Source organism: Electrona antarctica (assembly GCF_951216825.1).
Source record: "Electrona antarctica genome assembly, chromosome: 11".
NCBI classification, from domain to species: Eukaryota; Metazoa; Chordata; class Actinopteri; order Myctophiformes; family Myctophidae; genus Electrona; species Electrona antarctica.
In genome coordinates, this window is record NC_136792.1 from 18,691,084 (window position 1) to 18,703,378 (window position 12,295).

Below are 12,295 nucleotides of genomic sequence, written 5' to 3' on the forward strand. Positions count from 1 at the left end.
CTCTGTAGTTCCGGCTATCTGTCTGTCTATCTCTCTGACTATTTTTCTCTCTGTTTCTCCTAATAGACAATTTGTTTCTCCCAATAGACAATTTGTTTCTCCCAATAGATAACCCCCTGATGCAGTTACGATATGAACAATTATCTTCTCTGCGTATTGGCCAGAATGAGATGATGTATGATGATGTATGATGATAATAGCACCCCTCACACGTTTGAGGGGGGCTAGCACCCCATAATTTGCATCTTCACTTCTCTGCCCTCACTTTTATCTTCGTTGTGTACTCTGCTCTGCTCAGCCAATCAAATCATCGCTATGGGGTGATCAGCCAATCACAAGCCAATGTTTGTATTTACACAAACCCGGAAAGCTGGGCATAGGAGGGGCTAGTGCCCCTCAAAAAAATAAACATCAATGAATGGCAGCAGTAAAAGAAAAATCACACCTGTGACCCGTGTGAAGTGAGGGGCGCTCTTATCATCATACATCATCACATTCCAGCCAATCACAATTGGCGTCCTCACCTTTCTGTCCTCACTTTTTATCCTCAACTCCATTCCGGCTAATCATTTGTGGCGTCCTCAATTTCCTCTCCTCACTTTTTATCCTCAATGCCTACATTGCTCAGCCAATCAAATCATCACTATGCGGGTGCTCAGCCTATCAAATCATCGCTATGGGGTACACACAAACACACAAAGCTGGGCATAGGAGGGGCTATCACCCCTCAAAAAAGCTGTGATTTAAAAGAACTGAGACTTGTATCAGTTGACTTGTGGGAGTTTGTTCCACATATGTGGTCCATAACCACATAGATTTGTACAAAATTCACACAAATTGGTACACGTTATCTCTGGGGATATTTGCTCAAGGTGTATCAGTCAGACCTTTCAGATTCAATTCCTTCCACATTCTCGGCCTTGCCGCCTTGGGTATACTAAACCCATGGATGGCCTGATGGAGACCTACACTCTGAGCAGTGAAATCTTCTATTAATATTCTTATTTTACTGTGGGCACATCACATTCAAATAAGTATTGGCTATCTCACTTGAAAATGTATTTCACAAATCAATATTCCTGCACAAACTCTATTCCTACCATTATCTTCTATACATGTTTTATAAGGGTTTCTAAACCGAAATGTCAATGGACTTCTGAAGTTTGTTAGAAACATTCATTTCCTATTTTTGTGTTATGAAAGTTTGATTCAGACAAAGACAATGTTATCTCTTGGAAGAAATTCATATCCTTTTTTTCTTGGCAATATTTCACAAATGATCACCTACATTTTACATTGTCACAGACAAAAACAATAATTCGATATTTACCAGAACCTAAAATTACACATCTGGCAGATGAATCAGGCAGTCTCATGTTAAGGGAGTGCCATTTGCAAATGTACTTTAATACAACATGAATGAATGGCCACAAATCATGCTCCCCATGAGTAGTACTCACAATGGTCTGGCACAGTGGTTCCCAAAGTGGGGTCCGGGGACCCCCAGGGGTCCTTGAGTGACTTCCAGGGGGTCCTCACCTAAATGCAACTAAATGGACCCTTCATGGGTCTGTAACTCAGAGAGTGTACAAATCCTAACGGGTCCATTTGGTTCCATTTGTATATTGATTTTACAATATATATATATATATATATATATATATATATATATATATATATATATATTAAATGAGGGTCCATAGCCTAATGAATGTCAAACTGTGAGTGCTTGAAATGAAAATGGTTGAGAAGAATCACTGCTAGAGCCATAATACAAAAAATATCTTATGTAGTCCCTGGCATATCTTTTCAAATGGGGGTCCGCGGGCTAATTAGTGTCAATTTGTGGGTCCTTGACATGAAAAGTTTATAGGAACCACTGGTCTGGCAGATTCCTATAGTGTTGCAAAGAGTATTTAAGTTGATATATCAAATGCGCAATAGAAGCTCTATAGTAAGGCATTAGTAAGGCTCATGTTCACCTGTGCTGCAGTGCTTGGAGCTGTGCATAACAAACTCCTACAGCATGCACTCGTCCACCTCAATGCTGACAGCCATTTGTCATGTTAACCTCGATACAAGGACCTTGAACATAATTAAACGAAAATATAATGAAGCATGATTATTATTTAACATCCGAACAGACAGGGCATCTTCTCCCGTCACAGCATTCAAATCAATTCAGACGTCGGTCAAACACTGCAGGCAACAGTGAGCGGTTACCCTACGGACACATACATCCTTATGAAAAACAAGGCCCCCTTATGGGTCTATGTGTAGGATTATGAGTTTGTGGGGAGAATTAGGACTGACTGGCATTCTCCGTTCCCTCTGGACATGACCCCACTCCCACACTGCAGGTCACCCCAGACAGGGCTGTTAAGATGCAGGCAGAGGCGGAAAGCAAGTCATGGCTCTGGATGTCTGCTCAATCCATTTAAAAAAAAGCCAGCGCCAGCAATGATTGACAGGGAGGAGAGGTTACATCCTTATTTACCCTTATAGAAATACATGAGATTGTAAAAACATTGCAGTGCAAAATTGCTTGGTACTGAATATACAAACAGATAAAGACATGGGAAGAATAATGCATGAAGTGAGGGACAGATTTAAAGGCATGATGGAATACATACATGCATCAGTATAACATTTAAATTTTGAAGCAAAGTAGAATCTTTTGTCATTTGGATTTAGTTTTCAATCAATAGAGGATAATCTCCAATCTCATTGTGGTGATATAGTTTGAGGGGAGATTTCAGAATATTTGCATTTTATAAATCAGAACTTTAATTTCCAGTAGCTACATTTTAGACATTTAGATCTTTGCCGAATTAATGTCTTTTTTAAATGTTTTCATCAATAACCATGCTGGCTACCGGTATATAGGCCTACAATAGGCTATAGTCCTCGTTTTTAGAGGGATTATATATATATATACATAACGAGTAGCCTAGAGGCTAATATTTTATATTTAAAATATCTGGAGCTGTAATCCCATTCACATGTGATCCTGATCCAGTGGTAAACGTGAAGGTGAGGCTGCATTACTGCTACCGACAACTTTGTTGTTGAGAAGGAGGTTGATATAGCTCACGTGATCATTAAAGTGGGACTCGGGAGAGATTCTACAGTGCTTAAATTATGTAGCTTGCTTCTTCTTCTTTTTTCTTCTTTTTTTTTAGCCCCATGTAGAGAATGTATTATTTATACTATAGTCCAAACATGTTTCATTAATATCGCTGCCGTTTGAAAGGCAATTATTTCGAGAATTCTTTGGTCTTTTTCAGTTTCACTTATATGCTATACGAAACATGCACACATGTCCTAGCGTGCAGCGCAGCTTTAAGACCACGCAGAGAACGGAGAGGCTGCCCGCAGCGCAGGAGAAGCATGGACAGACGTGTGCGCGTTGCCGCTTCATCGCTGCGCTAAACTGCACTACAGATAATGGCACAGATTTCCTTTTTTATGTGTGAAGGATTAGGTTTCTTCAAAGGACTCTGATTTGCTTTAAGTGACCAATCATTTATCATTAAAGGATAACGCAAATCGCTCGACTGCTGCTGCAGTGGTAGGGCATTATTATTTCGCCAGGGTGTTTGCGCTGTAGGCAACAACGTGAGGTTCTCGTAAAAGTTTGACAGAGCTCCCGGTATGGACCAGTTGTGTTTTTAAGAGATTGCCTCGCAGAAACCCATACGGAACATTTCGGAAAGGTAAGTTGGATTCCACTTTATGTGCGAAAAGAGCACATGGTTTGGTGAATGGTGTATAGGCTATTGCTGTTTTGTTGGCATGGATACGAATCATACGATAGTTTTGCAATGTTTTATATCTGCATTGCATGTGTGTGTGAGTATATGTCATGAACCATATAGGCTTCAGAACAGTTGGGAAATTCTGTGGACACGCGCTTAGTTTAAGGAGCACGGACTCCAGTCTGGCATAAAGAATACTTAATACTTCTTCAGTGTGCACATTAGAAGCAGTGCTACATGTTACATTTTGTTCAGCCTTATGTGAAAATTATAGTGTTATCGACAATAATAGGGAAATAACTCTTATAAGTGCGATTAGTATTGAGTGCCACGTATCTGAGCAGACGAGGGAGGCAATTGTGGTGCTGTCCACCTGCTGTGGTGCTGAAAGTTTCCTTAACTGCCCACTCAGTGTCGCATCGCATCACAGAAAATATTAATAATAAAAATATACATAGTTTAAATGTCACACTTCTTTTTGATCCAGACTTTAAGAGTTTAACTTCAGCCTTTATTGTTCATGCTACAATATTAATGATTCATATATGTGCGGGTAAATTAACATATCCTATCCAATGCATTGCTGCATTGTATGCGTGGATCTTAGCAGTCAATGCACCGGGGAGTAAGGGATAATGAATCAATACACTGAGCTTGAAAGAACACAGAAGGGTAGAATTTCATGGAATTCCAACAGACTGACTCAAAGATTGTACTGTGGTCGATAATAGACAATCATTATCTAATCTGCTGCAGGCTATATTTATATTTTGAGTAGCCTATGTGGTTATTCTGCTACTGTGATTTTGTAATCAAAGTATGTGATGAAGTGTCTCCACTGTATCCTGATGCCAGATATTACCACAGCTATATATGAAGTTATGACACAGATACTATTGAAAGCATAATATGCATGTTTATATTGCTTGTACTTAATCTGTCCCTGTAAATTGTTAATGAAAAAAATTATCCAGCCTTTTCAACATGTTGATCCTTTGTCTTACGAGCTGGTATTCTTTTTTAAACAAGTGTTGACTCAGGCAGTGATACTACACTTAGCCTCGGGTATACATTGCGTTTGTCCCCATGAGTCAAACTTTAAAGTGAGTCTCCTGAGTCCTGTGTCACCACTAATCCTATGCACTGTTGGATTTGGAACATATAGCTCCAAGGCCTTCTATGGGCAGGTAGACAGGACCACACGGCTATTGATATACTGCTGCAGTCATATTGTCAGCTCTGTATGACATCTCGGAGAGGTAGTCCACACTCACCTCACAGAGGTTCTGCTTTAGTGGTACCTTCAACATGGTTTCCTAGTGACACATTTAGCTTTTCTTTTTCTTTTTTTACTTTCCTCTATTTTTTCATTCTGGAGGCAACGGTGGCTGGTGGTGTTGATGTTGGGTGTTCAAATCTAGTGTGTTAATTTTGCAAGGTTAATTTTGCAGTAAACCCAGCTCAAGTGTTTTAATTAATTTGGAGACATACAACAGTGTGCCTGAAAATAACTGATTGTGGTGGAAACAATGACGAAGTGAACACAAAGTGTTTATTTTCGTGCCTTTTTTTGAAATGAACTGACCATTATTTATGCATACACATTTTAATCCTGCATTGTATCTTCAGTATCCAATACATTATAACAACAATATGATTCTATCTTTGCTATGGTGCAGGCCTTGGTATTTGTAATGATTTTATGAGATTTCATCACAGGGAGGCCAATGTGATTTCATTCAGTTATTGAATGCTTTGAGTCTTTTGTTTTCTTCGTTATATTACAGTGAAATGTTTCTGAAGAGTAATTACTTCATTTTGTGGTGTAAGCTTATCCAACTACATCTAATTGTCCAACATGTCTGTATATTAGTAGGCCTATACCTTTTGTCTGACGTCAGTTCATTCAGAATCAGATCTATTTGATCTGTCCCTTAAAGTTAATGTAAATTGTTCAAATTGTCCAGCCTTTTCAATGTGTTGATCCTTTGTCATACCGGCATGTATTATTCTTTGCTATACAACAATAGAAATGAATGAGAAATTAGCTGTATAAAAGGGAAGGAAACATAATTTCATTCAGCACCAGCCTTTGTCTGTGGAATATGGTGGGTGAGGTTTCCCACTCTGAACCCCATGTCACATATCTCTGGTTGCCTGCATGGTAAATCTCTCTAATCCAGACAGCCAGACCAGATATGCCTTCATGGCAAATTTGGGGCTTATCTGCAGGCATGGAGTTTTTACGTGTTTGGCAACCAAAGTAGAACATTAGCAGATTCCATCTACCAGGATTAGTGATATTTGGGGGGTAAAAGACAGGCGACTGAAAATGAGTAAGATGTTAGTGTCCTGTGAGCAAAATCAACACCAAATAGAAAAGTGCGCTCCTCGGACCAGAGATCTCAGCCAGGTGAGGTTGCCTAGTTGCCTACCCATGGCTGTGCCTATGAGACACGTGGAAGCTGTGGGGGAAAGAGTTTGTACGACAGATGGTGCAACTTTGCGCCTTTGTTGCGGCCCCTGGTCAGAAGTACTTTTGGAGGTGTGCTCTGTAGAGCCCCTCATGTGATTCCAATTAAGGGATGATTGGATGTTGCGTTTGGAAGAAATAGAACCTGGCCACAATTTGATGAAGAGGCAAATGATATTATAGAATATGAAAACCTTGTTTGACAGTCATTGTCACATGATGAATGAGAGCATTTGGTGCCTAATTTGGCAGGGGAATGTCATGGATGGAAGTTTAACAGATCAGATCAATTCAGGATTTGGGGCATTCTGTGAAAAACGGGCCCCACTTGCAAACTTTGGTAGTCAATTGTAACTCGGAATGGAATATGACAAATCCGATAAATCTTTACACAAGACTTTACACAAGGATTGTGCGTGCAAAGTTTCATGTTGATCAGTGCAGCGGTTGCCTGAGATTAGCTGTTCACAGACAGAGGGAAACATAATCCCTAACCTTTCAGCCGTTCTGGCCTGGCGGCAGTGGCGTGCACAGACATTTAGAGGGGCAGGTGCTCATGTGAAAAATGGGCATCTTGTGCAGCGCGTGGATAGTGCCTTAATAGTGTGAGATTTATAGATTTTGGGGCCTAAATATTATATTAGAAGCTTTTTCTTATCAAGAATTGATCAATGTCAACATTGTCCACTATACTGTGAAAAGATTTGTATTTTTTTATTTTTTATGACACATTGCCAAAAGGGCAGGGGGTGCTCCAGCACCCCCTAGTGTCTATCTGTGCACGCCACTGCCTGGCGGGGATATCAAACAAACAGAAAGACAAACATATGGACAAGCCAAGGGTGAAAACAATATCCAGTCTTTTGGCAGAGATAACAAATGCTGTATTGTGGATATAGGGTTGATTTAGGAGACATACAAACTTGGCTTTATGCAGTTGAAGGACACAATGGATAAGATATCTTGTGGTTTCAAAGATATGCTATTGTAGCCTATATATATATATATTGATAAATGTATACACAGGGTGCATTTTCAAGGGCATGCTACAGAGCTGCATTCAAAATCCTGATAGAGTTGAAAGGATGGTTCTTTGCTCAGTGGAAATGATTATGGGAAGTTATCATACTGCCACCACCCTCAAGTTATCATAACGCCACCTTATCCTTCATCCAGCCTCCCCACATCTCCCGTCCACCCTCCAGTTGTTTGAATGCCCCCAGGGCTGCTAACGATTGATTTCAGTTTTATTGTTTTTTGTTTTTTTTTCCTTTTCATTCTGAGGCCAATATGGAACGCGGTGGCTATGTGGTGTGAGGTGGCCTGATTGAAAAGCTCCGGTCTCCTGTCTTCCATGGCTCATCTCTGTAGAGCCCGAGGCTGTGGGTCCAACAAGAGGCTGCTCCTGTTCCCTTTGACACCCGACCTCTTTACGCAGAGGGTCGAGTGCTCCTAGCTGTCGGCAGGTCTCATCACTCCCCCGTGACATGTCCATCATTGCTGTTCCGACCGCCCTCGGTGGCGAGTCGATTAGCTGCATCTAGACTAGATGGAGTATGACGTTGTTTCTCAGGGTGCATTTTTCATATTCATATCTGTAGGTGTGCACGGGCAGAATTGGAACACTCAGAAAGGGATTTTGGATTTGTAATTACTTCAGTGTGTAAAAACCTACATGGGGTTTGACAAACCATATAAATTACTATTCTAGGCCTATTAAAATGATAAAAATAAATCACTGATCAGTGATTGATCATTATCATTTAGATTTTCATCAGGCCACTACAGAAGAACATGAGAGGAGAGACCGAATTAGGGCATCTCCATTTCAGTGGTACTCAAACATTGTATATAGCGTCATGGACTATTTTTCAAATAGCTGAAATAACATAGGGTTAAAGTACTTAAAATGCCCCACGTTTTGCTGGGGACCCACTAGAACCCTTTCAAGGACCCCTGGGGGTCCCCAAAACCCACCTTTAGAACTGCTCTACAGGTAGCGTATACTTTTCAGAAGTAGTGGTCTTCAAATCACACATGCAGCCAGACTACGCAAACATGTGGAGGCTCAAGAGTCTGAACACCTGGGAGATTGTTTTACAAAAATGCTGATTGAAAATGTGGGAGTGAGCGCGTGTGTGTGTGTGTGTGTGTGTGTGTGTGTGTGTGTGTGTGTGTGTGTGTGTGTGTGTGTGTGTGTGTGTGTGTGTGTGTGTGTGTGTGTGTGTGTGTGTGTGTGTGTGTGTGTGTGTGTGTGTGTGTGTGTGTGTGTGTGTGTGTGTGTGTGTGTGTGTGTGTGTGTGTGTGTGTGTGTGTGTGTGTGTGTGTGTGTGTGTGTGTGTGTGTGTGTGTGTGTGCGTGCGTGCGTGCGTGCGTGTGTGTTTGGGAGAGAAATATTAAATATAATGTTATACTGGTGTACCCTTTTGGTAGTAATGTGAATTAGACTAATTATTTATGAATGAATTGTAGACTACCATATTCAGCATCCCCAGGATAGTTACTTTTCACTTTTCAACCTGTAATTGGTCCTCACTAATGCTCATTATAATATAGTAAATCTTTTGTCTGTGTCTCAGAGGAGGGCTTTGGCCAGAAACCCGCCTACCATTGACATCATCAATGGTGAATTGAAGCTAGCAGAAATGTCAATGGCATGCTAGCGATTGTTCTCGCAAAGTTAAATAAAACATTTAAATCTTGAAATGACCAAACCTGCCTAACAATGATTTCAGGTAGGCGGGTGACTGAACTGTCCACAGCTACGGAAATTATTAGTATAGATATATTAGTATTAGTATAGATATATTAGTATGCACATGCATGATTTTCCCATCAGGACACGCCCCTCTCATCTAGACTGAGTTGTAAAACATTGAGCAGCATGGAGTGTTGGAGTTTGGAAGCGCTCGTTGGAAATCACTCAACCGTCCTGCGTACCACCTGTTTCTAAATGTCACATAATGCAGAAGGCAGCAAAATGTTGTGTTATTGAAAACAAGCACTTCCAAACTCGGCGGGGGCGGCGGGGGCGGCGGGGGCGGCGGTGGCGACGGTGGCTCAGGGGTAGAGTTTGCAAGGTCGCCAGTTCGAACCCGGGCTCCCCCAGAGTTAGTGTCGAAGTGTCCTTGAGCAAGACACTGAACCCCTAATTGCTCCTGATGTGCTGGTTGGTACCTTGCATGGTTTCCGCCGCCATCAGTGTATGAATGTGTGTGTGAATGGGTGAATGTAATGCACTATGTAAAGCGCCTTGGATAAAGACGCTATATAAATGCACCATTTACCATTTACCAAACTCTGACACTTAGAAAAATAATCAAATGCAGGGCATTTCTTGACAGAAAGTAGCTCATAACGTTTCTATGGTGGATTTTTTAGTGGTGTAAACCACTCCTACGACTGGCTTTGTTAGTTTACGTGTCTGTCTGTCTGTGCTCAAAAAATGAGCATGGTTGCTACGGTCACCCAGTTCACCCGGGTGTGATTTCATTACGTCAGACATTACGTCAGATCAGAGCTGATCAGGCTATATAATACCTTACACCACTCAGTTCACACGGGTGTGATTTTTATGAAACAAAAACTTTGCAGATAGAAAGAGGATAATAATAATTCAAGCTTTTCGTACAGCTGCAATGTTGGTGAGTTTAACATTTTTTAATGCAATCAGACAGGACTTTTCTGTTTGGATGAATGGGCTGTCAAGGCCAGGAAGTCGTTTTTTGCCACTCAGTGGCCGCATAACTTCCAGGTACGATGATGTCATGTGCATACCCTCTATTATAATGAGTATTAGTGAGCACCAATTTGAAGGTAGGATGAAAATGGGTGTACTGTAGTTGTCCTTTAAGTTTATAATTGTGAATAGCTACAGTTTTTTTCTGCAGGTGAAGAGTTTGGCCTGCCCTTGAATCTGTAATGTTATTGCAACTGTAGGTCGCAGATTACTATGAAAACCTGCAAAACCCTGCAGTCGTGTCATGCCTCCATATATGGTCATCATTCCATCACGCCTCGTGACATCACGCCTCGTGACATCACGTCTCCATATATGGCCTTCTAAATATATGAAGATCACGACACTGACCTCATCGCCTCGTGACATCACGTCTCCTAATATGGCCTTCTCCATATATGAAGATCACGACACTGACTTCATCAAATCCTGGATAGCCATACATGGAGAAGACTGGATCATCACCTAGATCTGCATATATGGAGCCGGCCAGCAACTCTACATCTGACCTCAAACCCTTAGATCTCTATATAATAGAGCTGACCTGTTCTGACATTCCATATGTTGATCCTTCCCCACCTGGCCTTCCTCTTCAATGTCTCCCTTTTGACTGATACTGTACCTATCCATTCAACTGGCCCGAAAATTAAGGCCCGGCCCATGGGCACACATTAAACTCTGTAGTCTGTACACTCAAGTCAAGACACTCCCCCCACTGCCACCCTTAGATCTCCATATATGGAGTTGACCTGTTCTGACATTCCATATGTTGATCTGACCTCATCAAACCCTGTACACTCAAGACACGCTCCATATATGACCAGACCTCATCAAAACCTCTACACCTAAGACACTGCCCCTGCTGCCACCCGTAGATCTCCATATGGAGCTGACCTGTTTTGACATTCCATATTCCATATCTGACCTCATCAAACCCTGTACACTCAAGACACGCTCCATATATGGCCAGTACAGAATTAATTCCACATGTTGATCTGACCACCCATGCCAAAGCGCCAGACCAGCAGTCTGCTGTCACCCAGGCGGATGCGTGCTTCTCGCCCTCAGGGCGTCTCACTAGTTATACTGATACTCTATAAAGCTCCACAGATTATGAAATGGAAAGTGATGGAACAGGTGGCTGCCACAACACCAATGATAATTTTCCTTTGGAAAAGGAGTCTTATCTCTTCCACAAGAGTATTATCTCTTCCCTTTTACGTGTGTATTACAGTGTAGTGTATATATAGTGTCCTTGGTGATACAGAGAGGATATGTTTCCATCTCTGACCACGATACAAAACCCCTTATTTGGTTTGAACTGGGCCTTAAAAGATAAACGTGTGGACTAATTAGCCCCAGTAACAGTTTTGCATTGGACAACTATAATTTTAAATCCTTAGTGTTCATTTAACTCAAAGAGTTTACAAAACTAGAGCGGTGCTCGTTGGGCACTGGCCTACTTGGAATGATACAAGTTGGAAATGCACGACCCACCCTGTTATGTCTGTGTCCCTTTTATGCCCATACATGGAGTTCTTTGTCAGGCATGCTGAAATATGCATCTATGCAGATGTCAGATGTCATCTATGCAGAAATGTTTTTGAGTGGTGTAAACCACTCCTACAACTGGCTTTTGTGTGCAGAAAAAAATGAGCATGGTTGCTATGTTCAAAATAATTTCTGACGTAATTAAATCACACCCGGGTGAACTGGATGACCGTAGCAACCATGCTCATTTTTTCTGCACAAAAAAAGCCAGTTGTGAAATCACATCCGGGTGTGATTTCATTACGTCAGATCAGAGCTGATCAGGCTATATAATACCACAGTTGATCATGCTATATAAAACCTTACACCACTCAGTTCACACGGGTGTGATTTTTATTACATTTGTTGTAAAATTAATAAATAATTCCTTGCATTTTAATAGGGCTTTGCACTGGTCCAGTGCTCACGCCATAATTATATACGTACTGTATACGGACAGAACTTCAGCAGAATCCCCGGCTACCCTATCCCCATACGTCTGTGATTTACTCAACCGTTTGCCCAAAACTACATTCCCGCCTAGACTTCCGCATCGGCACGTTGACCCCTCAAACTATACAGCATTTTTGGTGGTATATCTGTTAAAGTGTGCTTCGATAGCTGTATGGGGGTCCCAGTGGGAGGTGTTCAGCTGTAGTTGGGTATTCTTCTGTCTTCTGATGTAGGACTTTCCTACAGTTAAGAGTCGGGGTGAAGCTGAGAGAACTGCGAGCCGCTTATAGCCAAAACGACTCTCAGGAATTGCAGTGCCCTACGTTTCACATTACCCTTTAC